Source organism: Lepisosteus oculatus, chromosome 6, assembly GCF_040954835.1.
Source record: "Lepisosteus oculatus isolate fLepOcu1 chromosome 6, fLepOcu1.hap2, whole genome shotgun sequence".
NCBI classification, from domain to species: Eukaryota; Metazoa; Chordata; class Actinopteri; order Semionotiformes; family Lepisosteidae; genus Lepisosteus; species Lepisosteus oculatus.
The window spans coordinates 45024947-45040933 of NC_090701.1; the positions used below are offsets into that span (position 1 = coordinate 45024947).

The window sequence follows — 15987 nt, forward strand, 5'->3', positions numbered from 1 at the left end:
AAAAGAATCACTGCTACAACAGCTTCTGCGACGCAATGGTCAGCCACCTGGGGGAGGAACCGTGGTGTGAATGACTGGAAGGACACAACAGGGAAACCCACGAGGTTCAGTGTCATACAGACTAGTTTCGCTTGACAGAAAATGAAATCACAAGTAGCCAGTGTGTCTGTAAAGGCTCTCCAGGAAAATTTCTCACGCTTCTGCTGAACTGCTGCTTCATCTACGCAGGGGCCCCCGCCTTCTTAATCAAGGAGTCCAATGGCAGCATTTGTCGCAAGTGCTCGTCAGTTCCCACACAGTCGGGGAAGAGCCCGGGACTTGATGAGGACAACGACAGCCAGCTTGGCATTGTTTTCCTCGGCACCTATCAATTATCACAGCAGGGTATGACGTCCCCGGGGCGTGGGGTGTGAGTGAGGGACAGGAAGCAGGCAAGAGACAGAGAAAGCCAAGAGCCACCACACCCTGTTGCTTGCCAGTATTCACACAATTACGGCCCTCAGCTGATACCCCTTTACAAGCGGGAGACCCTGCTCCGCGTCCAGCCCGAGTGCAAAAGGCCCCGGCGAGATTTGAACTCGCGACCCCTGGTTTACAAGGCCAGTGCTCTAACCCCTGAACTATGGAGCCACGAGGCTCCAGACCCTGACTCACGCACACACAAACGTACCGAGTCACGCAGCTGGCTACATGTGGGAGACACGGTGCCCGGCTCAGCTACACAATGGAGAAAGCAAAGAAAGGACGCCACGGCGAAGCTGAAGTCTTGCACAGGCCCATGGACGTCGCCCCAGCTCTCGTGTGGTTCCATGGTGTAATGGTTAGCACTCTGGGCTTTGAATCCAGCGATCCGAGATCAAGTCTCGGTGGAACCTGTTGTGGGTGACATTGAAATCAGGACCTGTGTATGGGATCGTGGGCTGCTTTCCTTGCGTGCTCTGCTGTGGGCAAAGAAACCTGCTTTTACTCATCAGCCTTTCTAGGACCTGCAAGATATCACCCACTACTGCAGACGATGGAGTGTACAGCAGACATGCGTGTATTTTATGACAGAGGTTCCAGCGTCGTCAAAATACCCGGAACACCTCCTCCGAGTTCAACGTCTTGCACGGCTCTAAGGGTAACAAACGGGGTGTGGGAAAAAAGGCCACACTTCCCTGACCGGGAATCGAACACGGGCCGCGGCGGTGAGAGCGCCGAATCCTAACCACTAGACCACCAGGGACACGGGGAAAAGCCCTCTCCCGTCTGTGGCGTGCCCGCAGTGCGACCGACGTCGGCTCTGAAAGCGGGGCCAGGCTCGGCAATCTTTAATTGAGACAGAGACTCATCCACCAGCGATTTTAAAACTGCAGTAACCCGTTGAAGACACGACCCCGCCTGCCGTCGTCACTTAGATCTAACCTGCAAAAGAATCACTGCTACAACAGCTTCCGCGACACAATGGTCAGCCAACTGGGGGAGGAACTGTGTTGTGAAAAACTGGAAAGACACAACAGGGAAACCCACCAGGTTCAGTGTCATACAGACTAGTGTCGCTTGACAGACAAAACTTGCAGTACAAGATTTCTAAAGATTCTTCACAATCACAGGAGTTACAGCCATCACACATCGGTGGGTTAACACTCACACACACAAAGAAAACCACATCGCCCAGCACAAAGAAGAAAACAAGACTTACACCAAGTTGAGAGCACTTTGCCGCTGGGGGAACGGAATCACGACTGTCTTCGATATTGACGCCAGGCTTTCCCTACACAAGGCCAGAACCAGACCGTGAAAAGATGGCTCCGGGATGCCCGCGCTGCTCAGGTCGAGCCCGTTATGCCAAAGCAGCCTGTGGCGGGCAATGAAAACTCAAGCAGCCAGTGTGTCTGCTTCCTGGTCTGCAAAGGCTCTCCAGGAAAATCTCTCTTGCGCTTCTGCTGAACTGCTGCTTCATCTACACAGGGGCCCCCGCCTTCTTAATCAAGGAGTCCAATGGCAGCATTAGTCGCAAGTGCTCGTCAGTTCCCACACAGTCGGGGAGGAGCCCGGGACTTGATGAGGACAACGACAGCCAGCTTGGCATTGTTTTCCTCGGCACCTATCAATTATCACAGCAGGGTGTGACGTCCCCGGGTCGTGGGGTGTGAGTGAGGGACAGGAAGCAAGCAAGAGACAGAGGAAGTCAAGAGCCACCACACCCTGTTGCTTGCCAGTAATCACACAACTATGGCCCTCAGCTGATACCCCTTTACAAGTGGGAGACCCTGCTCCGAGTCCAGCCCGAGTGCAAAAGGAGGGCAAAAGGCCCCAGCGAGATTTGAACTCGCGACCCCTGGTTTACAAGACCAGTGCTCTAACCCCTGAGCTATGGAGCCACGAGGCTCCAGGTCCTGACTCACGCGCACACAAACGTACCGAGTCAAGCAGCTGGCAACATGAGGGAGACACGGTGCCCGGCTCAGCTACACAGCGGAGAGAGCAGAGAAAGGACGCCACGGCGAAGCTGAAGTCTTGCACAGGCCCATGGAAGACACCGAAGATCACCAAGGGAATCGACAGTCGCCCCGGCTCTTGTGTGGTTCCATGGTGTAATGGTTAGCACTCTGGACTCTGAATCCAGCGATCCGAGTTCAAATCTCGGTGGAACCTTTTGTGGCTGACATTGGAATTGGTGTCTGGAATGCCAAACGGGAATTCCCGCTGAAATAAACGGGGTGGGGGGAAAAAAGCCACGCTTCCCTGACCAGGAACTGAACTTGGGCCGCAGCGGTGAGAGTGCCGAATCCTAACCACTAGACCACCAGGGACACAGGGAAAGGCCCTCTCCCATCTGTGGCGTGCCCGCAGCGCGACCGACGTCGGCTCTTAAAGCGGGGCCGAGCTCGGCAATCTTGAATTGAGACAGAGACTCATCCACCCGCGATTTTAAAACTGCAGTAACCCGTTGAAGAAACGACCCCGCCTGCCGTCGTCACTTAGATCTAACCCGTAAAAGAATCACTGCTACAACAGCTTCCGCGACGCAATGGTCAGCCACCTGGGGGAGGAACCGTGGTGTGAATGACTGGAAGGACACAACAGGGAAACCCACGAGGTTCAGTGTCATACAGACTAGTTTCGCTTGACAGAAAATGAAATCACAAGTAGCCAGTGTGTCTGTAAAGGCTCTCCAGGAAAATTTCTCACGCTTCTGCTGAACTGCTGCTTCATCTACGCAGGGGCCCCCGCCTTCTTAATCAAGGAGTCCAATGGCAGCATTTGTCGCAAGTGCTCGTCAGTTCCCACACAGTCGGGGAAGAGCCCGGGACTTGATGAGGACAACGACAGCCAGCTTGGCATTGTTTTCCTCGGCACCTATCAATTATCACAGCAGGGTATGACGTCCCCGGGGCGTGGGGTGTGAGTGAGGGACAGGAAGCAGGCAAGAGACAGAGAAAGCCAAGAGCCACCACACCCTGTTGCTTGCCAGTATTCACACAATTACGGCCCTCAGCTGATACCCCTTTACAAGCGGGAGACCCTGCTCCGCGTCCAGCCCGAGTGCAAAAGGCCCCGGCGAGATTTGAACTCGCGACCCCTGGTTTACAAGGCCAGTGCTCTAACCCCTGAACTATGGAGCCACGAGGCTCCAGACCCTGACTCACGCACACACAAACGTACCGAGTCACGCAGCTGGCTACATGTGGGAGACACGGTGCCCGGCTCAGCTACACAATGGAGAAAGCAAAGAAAGGACGCCACGGCGAAGCTGAAGTCTTGCACAGGCCCATGGACGTCGCCCCAGCTCTCGTGTGGTTCCATGGTGTAATGGTTAGCACTCTGGGCTTTGAATCCAGCGATCCGAGATCAAGTCTCGGTGGAACCTGTTGTGGGTGACATTGAAATCAGGACCTGTGTATGGGATCGTGGGCTGCTTTCCTTGCGTGCTCTGCTGTGGGCAAAGAAACCTGCTTTTACTCATCAGCCTTTCTAGGACCTGCAAGATATCACCCACTACTGCAGACGATGGAGTGTACAGCAGACATGCGTGTATTTTATGACAGAGGTTCCTGCGTCGTCAAAATACCCGGAACACCTCCTCCGAGTTCAACGTCTTGCACGGCTCTAAGGGTAACAAACGGGGTGTGGGAAAAAAGGCCACACTTCCCTGACCGGGAATCGAACACGGGCCGCGGCGGTGAGAGCGCCGAATCCTAACCACTAGACCACCAGGGACACGGGGAAAAGCCCTCTCCCGTCTGTGGCGTGCCCGCAGTGCGACCGACGTCGGCTCTGAAAGCGGGGCCAGGCTCGGCAATCTTTAATTGAGACAGAGACTCATCCACCAGCGATTTTAAAACTGCAGTAACCCGTTGAAGACACGACCCCGCCTGCCGTCGTCACTTAGATCTAACCTGCAAAAGAATCACTGCTACAACAGCTTCCGCGACACAATGGTCAGCCAACTGGGGGAGGAACTGTGTTGTGAAAAACTGGAAAGACACAACAGGGAAACCCACCAGGTTCAGTGTCATACAGACTAGTGTCGCTTGACAGACAAAACTTGCAGTACAAGATTTCTAAAGATTCTTCACAATCACAGGAGTTACAGCCATCACACATCGGTGGGTTAACACTCACACACACAAAGAAAACCACATCGCCCAGCACAAAGAAGAAAACAAGACTTACACCAAGTTGAGAGCACTTTGCCGCTGGGGGAACGGAATCACGACTGTCTTCGATATTGACGCCAGGCTTTCCCTACACAAGGCCAGAACCAGACCGTGAAAAGATGGCTCCGGGATGCCCGCGCTGCTCAGGTCGAGCCCGTTATGCCAAAGCAGCCTGTGGCGGGCAATGAAAACTCAAGCAGCCAGTGTGTCTGCTTCCTGGTCTGCAAAGGCTCTCCAGGAAAATCTCTCTTGCGCTTCTGCTGAACTGCTGCTTCATCTACACAGGGGCCCCCGCCTTCTTAATCAAGGAGTCCAATGGCAGCATTAGTCGCAAGTGCTCGTCAGTTCCCACACAGTCGGGGAGGAGCCCGGGACTTGATGAGGACAACGACAGCCAGCTTGGCATTGTTTTCCTCGGCACCTATCAATTATCACAGCAGGGTGTGACGTCCCCGGGGCGTGGGGTGTGAGTGAGGGACAGGAAGCAAGCAAGAGACAGAGGAAGTCAAGAGCCACCACACCCTGTTGCTTGCCAGTAATCACACAACTATGGCCCTCAGCTGATACCCCTTTACAAGTGGGAGACCCTGCTCCGAGTCCAACCCGAGTGCAAAAGGAGGGCAAAAGGCCCCAGCGAGATTTGAACTCGCGACCCCTGGTTTACAAGACCAGTGCTCTAACCCCTGAGCTATGGAGCCACGAGGCTCCAGGTCCTGACTCACGCGCACACAAACGTACCGAGTCAAGCAGCTGGCAACATGAGGGAGACACGGTGCCCGGCTCAGCTACACAGCGGAGAGAGCAGAGAAAGGACGCCACGGCGAAGCTGAAGTCTTGCACAGGCCCATGGAAGACACCGAAGATCACCAAGGGAATCGACAGTCGCCCCGGCTCTTGTGTGGTTCCATGGTGTAATGGTTAGCACTCTGGACTCTGAATCCAGCGATCCGAGTTCAAATCTCGGTGGAACCTTTTGTGGGTGACATTGGAATTGGTGTCTGGAATGCCAAACGGGAATTCCCGCTGAAATAAACGGGGTGGGGGGAAAAAAGCCACGCTTCCCTGACCAGGAACTGAACTTGGGCCGCAGCGGTGAGAGCGCCGAATCCTAACCACTAGACCACCAGGGACACAGGGAAAGGCCCTCTCCCATCTGTGGCGTGCCCGCAGCGCGACCGACGTCGGCTCTTAAAGCGGGGCCGAGCTCGGCAATCTTGAATTGAGACAGAGACTCATCCACCCGCGATTTTAAAACTGCAGTAACCCGTTGAAGACACGACCCCGCCTGCCGTCGTCACTTAGATCTAACCCGTAAAAGAATCACTGCTACAACAGCTTCTGCGACGCAATGGTCAGCCACCTGGGGGAGGAACCGTGGTGTGAATGACTGGAAGGACACAACAGGGAAACCCACGAGGTTCAGTGTCATACAGACTAGTTTCGCTTGACAGAAAATGAAATCACAAGTAGCCAGTGTGTCTGTAAAGGCTCTCCAGGAAAATTTCTCACGCTTCTGCTGAACTGCTGCTTCATCTACGCAGGGGCCCCCGCCTTCTTAATCAAGGAGTCCAATGGCAGCATTTGTCGCAAGTGCTCGTCAGTTCCCACACAGTCGGGGAAGAGCCCGGGACTTGATGAGGACAACGACAGCCAGCTTGGCATTGTTTTCCTCGGCACCTATCAATTATCACAGCAGGGTATGACGTCCCCGGGGCGTGGGGTGTGAGTGAGGGACAGGAAGCAGGCAAGAGACAGAGAAAGCCAAGAGCCACCACACCCTGTTGCTTGCCAGTATTCACACAATTACGGCCCTCAGCTGATACCCCTTTACAAGCGGGAGACCCTGCTCCGCGTCCAGCCCGAGTGCAAAAGGCCCCGGCGAGATTTGAACTCGCGACCCCTGGTTTACAAGGCCAGTGCTCTAACCCCTGAACTATGGAGCCACGAGGCTCCAGACCCTGACTCACGCACACACAAACGTACCGAGTCACGCAGCTGGCTACATGTGGGAGACACGGTGCCCGGCTCAGCTACACAATGGAGAAAGCAAAGAAAGGACGCCACGGCGAAGCTGAAGTCTTGCACAGGCCCATGGACGTCGCCCCAGCTCTCGTGTGGTTCCATGGTGTAATGGTTAGCACTCTGGGCTTTGAATCCAGCGATCCGAGATCAAGTCTCGGTGGAACCTGTTGTGGGTGACATTGAAATCAGGACCTGTGTATGGGATCGTGGGCTGCTTTCCTTGCGTGCTCTGCTGTGGGCAAAGAAACCTGCTTTTACTCATCAGCCTTTCTAGGACCTGCAAGATATCACCCACTACTGCAGACGATGGAGTGTACAGCAGACATGCGTGTATTTTATGACAGAGGTTCCTGCGTCGTCAAAATACCCGGAACACCTCCTCCGAGTTCAACGTCTTGCACGGCTCTAAGGGTAACAAACGGGGTGTGGGAAAAAAGGCCACACTTCCCTGACCGGGAATCGAACACGGGCCGCGGCGGTGAGAGCGCCGAATCCTAACCACTAGACCACCAGGGACACGGGGAAAAGCCCTCTCCCGTCTGTGGCGTGCCCGCAGTGCGACCGACGTCGGCTCTGAAAGCGGGGCCAGGCTCGGCAATCTTTAATTGAGACAGAGACTCATCCACCAGCGATTTTAAAACTGCAGTAACCCGTTGAAGACACGACCCCGCCTGCCGTCGTCACTTAGATCTAACCTGCAAAAGAATCACTGCTACAACAGCTTCCGCGACACAATGGTCAGCCAACTGGGGGAGGAACTGTGTTGTGAAAAACTGGAAAGACACAACAGGGAAACCCACCAGGTTCAGTGTCATACAGACTAGTGTCGCTTGACAGACAAAACTTGCAGTACAAGATTTCTAAAGATTCTTCACAATCACAGGAGTTACAGCCATCACACATCGGTGGGTTAACACTCACACACACAAAGAAAACCACATCGCCCAGCACAAAGAAGAAAACAAGACTTACACCAAGTTGAGAGCACTTTGCCGCTGGGGGAACGGAATCACGACTGTCTTCGATATTGACGCCAGGCTTTCCCTACACAAGGCCAGAACCAGACCGTGAAAAGATGGCTCCGGGATGCCCGCGCTGCTCAGGTCGAGCCCGTTATGCCAAAGCAGCCTGTGGCGGGCAATGAAAACTCAAGCAGCCAGTGTGTCTGCTTCCTGGTCTGCAAAGGCTCTCCAGGAAAATCTCTCTTGCGCTTCTGCTGAACTGCTGCTTCATCTACACAGGGGCCCCCGCCTTCTTAATCAAGGAGTCCAATGGCAGCATTAGTCGCAAGTGCTCGTCAGTTCCCACACAGTCGGGGAGGAGCCCGGGACTTGATGAGGACAACGACAGCCAGCTTGGCATTGTTTTCCTCGGCACCTATCAATTATCACAGCAGGGTGTGACGTCCCCGGGGCGTGGGGTGTGAGTGAGGGACAGGAAGCAAGCAAGAGACAGAGGAAGTCAAGAGCCACCACACCCTGTTGCTTGCCAGTAATCACACAACTATGGCCCTCAGCTGATACCCCTTTACAAGTGGGAGACCCTGCTCCGAGTCCAACCCGAGTGCAAAAGGAGGGCAAAAGGCCCCAGCGAGATTTGAACTCGCGACCCCTGGTTTACAAGACCAGTGCTCTAACCCCTGAGCTATGGAGCCACGAGGCTCCAGGTCCTGACTCACGCGCACACAAACGTACCGAGTCAAGCAGCTGGCAACATGAGGGAGACACGGTGCCCGGCTCAGCTACACAGCGGAGAGAGCAGAGAAAGGACGCCACGGCGAAGCTGAAGTCTTGCACAGGCCCATGGAAGACACCGAAGATCACCAAGGGAATCGACAGTCGCCCCGGCTCTTGTGTGGTTCCATGGTGTAATGGTTAGCACTCTGGACTCTGAATCCAGCGATCCGAGTTCAAATCTCGGTGGAACCTTTTGTGGGTGACATTGGAATTGGTGTCTGGAATGCCAAACGGGAATTCCCGCTGAAATAAACGGGGTGGGGGGAAAAAAGCCACGCTTCCCTGACCAGGAACTGAACTTGGGCCGCAGCGGTGAGAGCGCCGAATCCTAACCACTAGACCACCAGGGACACAGGGAAAGGCCCTCTCCCATCTGTGGCGTGCCCGCAGTGCGACCGACGTCGGCTCTTAAAGCGGGGCCGAGCTCGGCAATCTTGAATTGAGACAGAGACTCATCCACCCGCGATTTTAAAACTGCAGTAACCCGTTGAAGACACGACCCCGCCTGCCGTCGTCACTTAGATCTAACCCGTAAAAGAATCACTGCTACAACAGCTTCTGCGACGCAATGGTCAGCCACCTGGGGGAGGAACCGTGGTGTGAATGACTGGAAGGACACAACAGGGAAACCCACGAGGTTCAGTGTCATACAGACTAGTTTCGCTTGACAGAAAATGAAATCACAAGTAGCCAGTGTGTCTGTAAAGGCTCTCCAGGAAAATTTCTCACGCTTCTGCTGAACTGCTGCTTCATCTACGCAGGGGCCCCCGCCTTCTTAATCAAGGAGTCCAATGGCAGCATTTGTCGCAAGTGCTCGTCAGTTCCCACACAGTCGGGGAAGAGCCCGGGACTTGATGAGGACAACGACAGCCAGCTTGGCATTGTTTTCCTCGGCACCTATCAATTATCACAGCAGGGTATGACGTCCCCGGGGCGTGGGGTGTGAGTGAGGGACAGGAAGCAGGCAAGAGACAGAGAAAGCCAAGAGCCACCACAGCCTGTTGCTTGCCAGTATTCACACAATTACGGCCCTCAGCTGATACCCCTTTACAAGCGGGAGACCCTGCTCCGCGTCCAGCCCGAGTGCAAAAGGCCCCGGCGAGATTTGAACTCGCGACCCCTGGTTTACAAGGCCAGTGCTCTAACCCCTGAACTATGGAGCCACGAGGCTCCAGACCCTGACTCACGCACACACAAACGTACCGAGTCACGCAGCTGGCTACATGTGGGAGACACGGTGCCCGGCTCAGCTACACAATGGAGAAAGCAAAGAAAGGACGCCACGGCGAAGCTGAAGTCTTGCACAGGCCCATGGACGTCGCCCCAGCTCTCGTGTGGTTCCATGGTGTAATGGTTAGCACTCTGGGCTTTGAATCCAGCGATCCGAGATCAAGTCTCGGTGGAACCTGTTGTGGGTGACATTGAAATCAGGACCTGTGTATGGGATCGTGGGCTGCTTTCCTTGCGTGCTCTGCTGTGGGCAAAGAAACCTGCTTTTACTCATCAGCCTTTCTAGGACCTGCAAGATATCACCCACTACTGCAGACGATGGAGTGTACAGCAGACATGCGTGTATTTTATGACAGAGGTTCCTGCGTCGTCAAAATACCCGGAACACCTCCTCCGAGTTCAACGTCTTGCACGGCTCTAAGGGTAACAAACGGGGTGTGGGAAAAAAGGCCACACTTCCCTGACCGGGAATCGAACACGGGCCGCGGCGGTGAGAGCGCCGAATCCTAACCACTAGACCACCAGGGACACGGGGAAAAGCCCTCTCCCGTCTGTGGCGTGCCCGCAGTGCGACCGACGTCGGCTCTGAAAGCGGGGCCAGGCTCGGCAATCTTTAATTGAGACAGAGACTCATCCACCAGCGATTTTAAAACTGCAGTAACCCGTTGAAGACACGACCCCGCCTGCCATCGTCACTTAGATCTAACCTGCAAAAGAATCACTGCTACAACAGCTTCCGCGACACAATGGTCAGCCAACTGGGGGAGGAACTGTGTTGTGAAAAACTGGAAAGACACAACAGGGAAACCCACCAGGTTCAGTGTCATACAGACTAGTGTCGCTTGACAGACAAAACTTGCAGTACAAGATTTCTAAAGATTCTTCACAATCACAGGAGTTACAGCCATCACACATCGGTGGGTTAACACTCACACACACAAAGAAAACCACATCGCCCAGCACAAAGAAGAAAACAAGACTTACACCAAGTTGAGAGCACTTTGCCGCTGGGGGAACGGAATCACGACTGTCTTCGATATTGACGCCAGGCTTTCCCTACACAAGGCCAGAACCAGACCGTGAAAAGATGGCTCCGGGATGCCCGCGCTGCTCAGGTCGAGCCCGTTATGCCAAAGCAGCCTGTGGCGGGCAATGAAAACTCAAGCAGCCAGTGTGTCTGCTTCCTGGTCTGCAAAGGCTCTCCAGGAAAATCTCTCTTGCGCTTCTGCTGAACTGCTGCTTCATCTACACAGGGGCCCCCGCCTTCTTAATCAAGGAGTCCAATGGCAGCATTAGTCGCAAGTGCTCGTCAGTTCCCACACAGTCGGGGAGGAGCCCGGGACTTGATGAGGACAACGACAGCCAGCTTGGCATTGTTTTCCTCGGCACCTATCAATTATCACAGCAGGGTGTGACGTCCCCGGGGCGTGGGGTGTGAGTGAGGGACAGGAAGCAAGCAAGAGACAGAGGAAGTCAAGAGCCACCACACCCTGTTGCTTGCCAGTAATCACACAACTATGGCCCTCAGCTGATACCCCTTTACAAGTGGGAGACCCTGCTCCGAGTCCAACCCGAGTGCAAAAGGAGGGCAAAAGGCCCCAGCGAGATTTGAACTCGCGACCCCTGGTTTACAAGACCAGTGCTCTAACCCCTGAGCTATGGAGCCACGAGGCTCCAGGTCCTGACTCACGCGCACACAAACGTACCGAGTCAAGCAGCTGGCAACATGAGGGAGACACGGTGCCCGGCTCAGCTACACAGCGGAGAGAGCAGAGAAAGGACGCCACGGCGAAGCTGAAGTCTTGCACAGGCCCATGGAAGACACCGAAGATCACCAAGGGAATCGACAGTCGCCCCGGCTCTTGTGTGGTTCCATGGTGTAATGGTTAGCACTCTGGACTCTGAATCCAGCGATCCGAGTTCAAATCTCGGTGGAACCTTTTGTGGGTGACATTGGAATTGGTGTCTGGAATGCCAAACGGGAATTCCCGCTGAAATAAACGGGGTGGGGGGAAAAAAGCCACGCTTCCCTGACCAGGAACTGAACTTGGGCCGCAGCGGTGAGAGCGCCGAATCCTAACCACTAGACCACCAGGGACACAGGGAAAGGCCCTCTCCCATCTGTGGCGTGCCCGCAGCGCGACCGACGTCGGCTCTTAAAGCGGGGCCGAGCTCGGCAATCTTGAATTGAGACAGAGACTCATCCACCCGCGATTTTAAAACTGCAGTAACCCGTTGAAGACACGACCCCGCCTGCCGTCGTCACTTAGATCTAACCCGTAAAAGAATCACTGCTACAACAGCTTCTGCGACGCAATGGTCAGCCACCTGGGGGAGGAACCGTGGTGTGAATGACTGGAAGGACACAACAGGGAAACCCACGAGGTTCAGTGTCATACAGACTAGTTTCGCTTGACAGAAAATGAAATCACAAGTAGCCAGTGTGTCTGTAAAGGCTCTCCAGGAAAATTTCTCACGCTTCTGCTGAACTGCTGCTTCATCTACGCAGGGGCCCCCGCCTTCTTAATCAAGGAGTCCAATGGCAGCATTTGTCGCAAGTGCTCGTCAGTTCCCACACAGTCGGGGAAGAGCCCGGGACTTGATGAGGACAACGACAGCCAGCTTGGCATTGTTTTCCTCGGCACCTATCAATTATCACAGCAGGGTATGACGTCCCCGGGGCGTGGGGTGTGAGTGAGGGACAGGAAGCAGGCAAGAGACAGAGAAAGCCAAGAGCCACCACACCCTGTTGCTTGCCAGTATTCACACAATTACGGCCCTCAGCTGATACCCCTTTACAAGCGGGAGACCCTGCTCCGCGTCCAGCCCGAGTGCAAAAGGCCCCGGCGAGATTTGAACTCGCGACCCCTGGTTTACAAGGCCAGTGCTCTAACCCCTGAACTATGGAGCCACGAGGCTCCAGACCCTGACTCACGCACACACAAACGTACCGAGTCACGCAGCTGGCTACATGTGGGAGACACGGTGCCCGGCTCAGCTACACAATGGAGAAAGCAAAGAAAGGACGCCACGGCGAAGCTGAAGTCTTGCACAGGCCCATGGACGTCGCCCCAGCTCTCGTGTGGTTCCATGGTGTAATGGTTAGCACTCTGGGCTTTGAATCCAGCGATCCGAGATCAAGTCTCGGTGGAACCTGTTGTGGGTGACATTGAAATCAGGACCTGTGTATGGGATCGTGGGCTGCTTTCCTTGCGTGCTCTGCTGTGGGCAAAGAAACCTGCTTTTACTCATCAGCCTTTCTAGGACCTGCAAGATATCACCCACTACTGCAGACGATGGAGTGTACAGCAGACATGCGTGTATTTTATGACAGAGGTTCCTGCGTCGTCAAAATACCCGGAACACCTCCTCCGAGTTCAACGTCTTGCACGGCTCTAAGGGTAACAAACGGGGTGTGGGAAAAAAGGCCACACTTCCCTGACCGGGAATCGAACACGGGCCGCGGCGGTGAGAGCGCCGAATCCTAACCACTAGACCACCAGGGACACGGGGAAAAGCCCTCTCCCGTCTGTGGCGTGCCCGCAGTGCGACCGACGTCGGCTCTGAAAGCGGGGCCAGGCTCGGCAATCTTTAATTGAGACAGAGACTCATCCACCAGCGATTTTAAAACTGCAGTAACCCGTTGAAGACACGACCCCGCCTGCCGTCGTCACTTAGATCTAACCCGCAAAAGAATCACTGCTACAACAGCTTCCGCGACACAATGGTCAGCCAACTGGGGGAGGAACTGTGTTGTGAAAAACTGGAAAGACACAACAGGGAAACCCACCAGGTTCAGTGTCATACAGACTAGTGTCGCTTGACAGACAAAACTTGCAGTACAAGATTTCTAAAGATTCTTCACAATCACAGGAGTTACAGCCATCACACATCGGTGGGTTAACACTCACACACACAAAGAAAACCACATCGCCCAGCACAAAGAAGAAAACAAGACTTACACCAAGTTGAGAGCACTTTGCCGCTGGGGGAACGGAATCACGACTGTCTTCGATATTGACGCCAGGCTTTCCCTACACAAGGCCAGAACCAGACCGTGAAAAGATGGCTCCGGGATGCCCGCGCTGCTCAGGTCGAGCCCGTTATGCCAAAGCAGCCTGTGGCGGGCAATGAAAACTCAAGCAGCCAGTGTGTCTGCTTCCTGGTCTGCAAAGGCTCTCCAGGAAAATCTCTCTTGCGCTTCTGCTGAACTGCTGCTTCATCTACACAGGGGCCCCCGCCTTCTTAATCAAGGAGTCCAATGGCAGCATTAGTCGCAAGTGCTCGTCAGTTCCCACACAGTCGGGGAGGAGCCCGGGACTTGATGAGGACAACGACAGCCAGCTTGGCATTGTTTTCCTCGGCACCTATCAATTATCACAGCAGGGTGTGACGTCCCCGGGGCGTGGGGTGTGAGTGAGGGACAGGAAGCAAGCAAGAGACAGAGGAAGTCAAGAGCCACCACACCCTGTTGCTTGCCAGTAATCACACAACTATGGCCCTCAGCTGATACCCCTTTACAAGTGGGAGACCCTGCTCCGAGTCCAACCCGAGTGCAAAAGGAGGGCAAAAGGCCCCAGCGAGATTTGAACTCGCGACCCCTGGTTTACAAGACCAGTGCTCTAACCCCTGAGCTATGGAGCCACGAGGCTCCAGGTCCTGACTCACGCGCACACAAACGTACCGAGTCAAGCAGCTGGCAACATGAGGGAGACACGGTGCCCGGCTCAGCTACACAGCGGAGAGAGCAGAGAAAGGACGCCACGGCGAAGCTGAAGTCTTGCACAGGCCCATGGAAGACACCGAAGATCACCAAGGGAATCGACAGTCGCCCCGGCTCTTGTGTGGTTCCATGGTGTAATGGTTAGCACTCTGGACTCTGAATCCAGCGATCCGAGTTCAAATCTCGGTGGAACCTTTTGTGGGTGACATTGGAATTGGTGTCTGGAATGCCAAACGGGAATTCCCGCTGAAATAAACGGGGTGGGGGGAAAAAAGCCACGCTTCCCTGACCAGGAACTGAACTTGGGCCGCAGCGGTGAGAGCGCCGAATCCTAACCACTAGACCACCAGGGACACAGGGAAAGGCCCTCTCCCATCTGTGGCGTGCCCGCAGCGCGACCGACGTCGGCTCTTAAAGCGGGGCCGAGCTCGGCAATCTTGAATTGAGACAGAGACTCATCCACCCGCGATTTTAAAACTGCAGTAACCCGTTGAAGACACGACCCCGCCTGCCGTCGTCACTTAGATCTAACCCGTAAAAGAATCACTGCTACAACAGCTTCTGCGACGCAATGGTCAGCCACCTGGGGGAGGAACCGTGGTGTGAATGACTGGAAGGACACAACAGGGAAACCCACGAGGTTCAGTGTCATACAGACTAGTTTCGCTTGACAGAAAATGAAATCACAAGTAGCCAGTGTGTCTGTAAAGGCTCTCCAGGAAAATTTCTCACGCTTCTGCTGAACTGCTGCTTCATCTACGCAGGGGCCCCCGCCTTCTTAATCAAGGAGTCCAATGGCAGCATTTGTCGCAAGTGCTCGTCAGTTCCCACACAGTCGGGGAAGAGCCCGGGACTTGATGAGGACAACGACAGCCAGCTTGGCATTGTTTTCCTCGGCACCTATCAATTATCACAGCAGGGTATGACGTCCCCGGGGCGTGGGGTGTGAGTGAGGGACAGGAAGCAGGCAAGAGACAGAGAAAGCCAAGAGCCACCACACCCTGTTGCTTGCCAGTATTCACACAATTACGGCCCTCAGCTGATACCCCTTTACAAGCGGGAGACCCTGCTCCGCGTCCAGCCCCAGTGCAAAAGGCCCCGGCGAGATTTGAACTCGCGACCCCTGGTTTACAAGGCCAGTGCTCTAACCCCTGAACTATGGAGCCACGAGGCTCCAGACCCTGACTCACGCACACACAAACGTACCGAGTCACGCAGCTGGCTACATGTGGGAGACACGGTGCCCGGCTCAGCTACACAATGGAGAAAGCAAAGAAAGGACGCCACGGCGAAGCTGAAGTCTTGCACAGGCCCATGGACGTCGCCCCAGCTCTCGTGTGGTTCCATGGTGTAATGGTTAGCACTCTGGGCTTTGAATCCAGCGATCCGAGATCAAGTCTCGGTGGAACCTGTTGTGGGTGACATTGAAATCAGGACCTGTGTATGGGATCGTGGGCTGCTTTCCTTGCGTGCTCTGCTGTGGGCAAAGAAACCTGCTTTTACTCATCAGCCTTTCTAGGACCTGCAAGATATCACCCACTACTGCAGACGATGGAGTGTACAGCAGACATGCGTGTATTTTATGACAGAGGTTCCTGCGTCGTCAAAATACCCGGAACACCTCCTCCGAGTT

General features: G+C 54.7%; 27 non-coding genes across 27 annotated transcripts; 11 read left to right on the forward strand and 16 right to left on the reverse strand.

The window, feature by feature from the left end:
• Positions 1–557: 557 nt before the first annotated feature.
• Positions 558–630, reverse strand: trnat-ugu (transfer RNA threonine (anticodon UGU)). The gene has a single exon. It is a non-coding gene; the product is annotated as a tRNA-Thr (tRNA).
• Positions 631–803: 173 nt separating this feature from the next.
• trnaq-uug (transfer RNA glutamine (anticodon UUG)) lies at positions 804–875 on the forward strand. The gene has a single exon. It is a non-coding gene; the product is annotated as a tRNA-Gln (tRNA).
• Positions 876–1153: 278 nt separating this feature from the next.
• Positions 1154–1225, reverse strand: trnae-cuc (transfer RNA glutamic acid (anticodon CUC)). The gene has a single exon. It is a non-coding gene; the product is annotated as a tRNA-Glu (tRNA).
• Positions 1226–2290: 1065 nt separating this feature from the next.
• Positions 2291–2363, reverse strand: trnat-ugu (transfer RNA threonine (anticodon UGU)). The gene has a single exon. It is a non-coding gene; the product is annotated as a tRNA-Thr (tRNA).
• Positions 2364–2565: 202 nt separating this feature from the next.
• trnaq-cug (transfer RNA glutamine (anticodon CUG)) lies at positions 2566–2637 on the forward strand. Its single transcript has one exon. It is a non-coding gene; the product is annotated as a tRNA-Gln (tRNA).
• An 898-nt stretch (positions 2638–3535) lies between these two features.
• Positions 3536–3608, reverse strand: trnat-ugu (transfer RNA threonine (anticodon UGU)). The gene has a single exon. It is a non-coding gene; the product is annotated as a tRNA-Thr (tRNA).
• Positions 3609–3781: 173 nt separating this feature from the next.
• Positions 3782–3853, forward strand: trnaq-uug (transfer RNA glutamine (anticodon UUG)). Its single transcript has one exon. It is a non-coding gene; the product is annotated as a tRNA-Gln (tRNA).
• Positions 3854–4131: 278 nt separating this feature from the next.
• Positions 4132–4203, reverse strand: trnae-cuc (transfer RNA glutamic acid (anticodon CUC)). Its single transcript has one exon. It is a non-coding gene; the product is annotated as a tRNA-Glu (tRNA).
• A 1065-nt stretch (positions 4204–5268) lies between these two features.
• Positions 5269–5341, reverse strand: trnat-ugu (transfer RNA threonine (anticodon UGU)). The gene has a single exon. It is a non-coding gene; the product is annotated as a tRNA-Thr (tRNA).
• Positions 5342–5543: 202 nt separating this feature from the next.
• Positions 5544–5615, forward strand: trnaq-cug (transfer RNA glutamine (anticodon CUG)). Its single transcript has one exon. It is a non-coding gene; the product is annotated as a tRNA-Gln (tRNA).
• Positions 5616–6513: 898 nt separating this feature from the next.
• Positions 6514–6586, reverse strand: trnat-ugu (transfer RNA threonine (anticodon UGU)). Its single transcript has one exon. It is a non-coding gene; the product is annotated as a tRNA-Thr (tRNA).
• Positions 6587–6759: 173 nt separating this feature from the next.
• Positions 6760–6831, forward strand: trnaq-uug (transfer RNA glutamine (anticodon UUG)). The gene has a single exon. It is a non-coding gene; the product is annotated as a tRNA-Gln (tRNA).
• A 278-nt stretch (positions 6832–7109) lies between these two features.
• Positions 7110–7181, reverse strand: trnae-cuc (transfer RNA glutamic acid (anticodon CUC)). The gene has a single exon. It is a non-coding gene; the product is annotated as a tRNA-Glu (tRNA).
• Positions 7182–8246: 1065 nt separating this feature from the next.
• trnat-ugu (transfer RNA threonine (anticodon UGU)) lies at positions 8247–8319 on the reverse strand. Its single transcript has one exon. It is a non-coding gene; the product is annotated as a tRNA-Thr (tRNA).
• A 202-nt stretch (positions 8320–8521) lies between these two features.
• trnaq-cug (transfer RNA glutamine (anticodon CUG)) lies at positions 8522–8593 on the forward strand. Its single transcript has one exon. It is a non-coding gene; the product is annotated as a tRNA-Gln (tRNA).
• Positions 8594–9491: 898 nt separating this feature from the next.
• trnat-ugu (transfer RNA threonine (anticodon UGU)) lies at positions 9492–9564 on the reverse strand. The gene has a single exon. It is a non-coding gene; the product is annotated as a tRNA-Thr (tRNA).
• Positions 9565–9737: 173 nt separating this feature from the next.
• trnaq-uug (transfer RNA glutamine (anticodon UUG)) lies at positions 9738–9809 on the forward strand. Its single transcript has one exon. It is a non-coding gene; the product is annotated as a tRNA-Gln (tRNA).
• A 278-nt stretch (positions 9810–10087) lies between these two features.
• trnae-cuc (transfer RNA glutamic acid (anticodon CUC)) lies at positions 10088–10159 on the reverse strand. Its single transcript has one exon. It is a non-coding gene; the product is annotated as a tRNA-Glu (tRNA).
• Positions 10160–11224: 1065 nt separating this feature from the next.
• On the reverse strand, positions 11225–11297 carry trnat-ugu (transfer RNA threonine (anticodon UGU)). The gene has a single exon. It is a non-coding gene; the product is annotated as a tRNA-Thr (tRNA).
• A 202-nt stretch (positions 11298–11499) lies between these two features.
• Positions 11500–11571, forward strand: trnaq-cug (transfer RNA glutamine (anticodon CUG)). The gene has a single exon. It is a non-coding gene; the product is annotated as a tRNA-Gln (tRNA).
• An 898-nt stretch (positions 11572–12469) lies between these two features.
• trnat-ugu (transfer RNA threonine (anticodon UGU)) lies at positions 12470–12542 on the reverse strand. The gene has a single exon. It is a non-coding gene; the product is annotated as a tRNA-Thr (tRNA).
• Positions 12543–12715: 173 nt separating this feature from the next.
• trnaq-uug (transfer RNA glutamine (anticodon UUG)) lies at positions 12716–12787 on the forward strand. The gene has a single exon. It is a non-coding gene; the product is annotated as a tRNA-Gln (tRNA).
• Positions 12788–13065: 278 nt separating this feature from the next.
• trnae-cuc (transfer RNA glutamic acid (anticodon CUC)) lies at positions 13066–13137 on the reverse strand. Its single transcript has one exon. It is a non-coding gene; the product is annotated as a tRNA-Glu (tRNA).
• Positions 13138–14202: 1065 nt separating this feature from the next.
• Positions 14203–14275, reverse strand: trnat-ugu (transfer RNA threonine (anticodon UGU)). The gene has a single exon. It is a non-coding gene; the product is annotated as a tRNA-Thr (tRNA).
• A 202-nt stretch (positions 14276–14477) lies between these two features.
• Positions 14478–14549, forward strand: trnaq-cug (transfer RNA glutamine (anticodon CUG)). Its single transcript has one exon. It is a non-coding gene; the product is annotated as a tRNA-Gln (tRNA).
• Positions 14550–15447: 898 nt separating this feature from the next.
• On the reverse strand, positions 15448–15520 carry trnat-ugu (transfer RNA threonine (anticodon UGU)). The gene has a single exon. It is a non-coding gene; the product is annotated as a tRNA-Thr (tRNA).
• Positions 15521–15693: 173 nt separating this feature from the next.
• Positions 15694–15765, forward strand: trnaq-uug (transfer RNA glutamine (anticodon UUG)). Its single transcript has one exon. It is a non-coding gene; the product is annotated as a tRNA-Gln (tRNA).
• Positions 15766–15987: the final 222 nt, after the last annotated feature.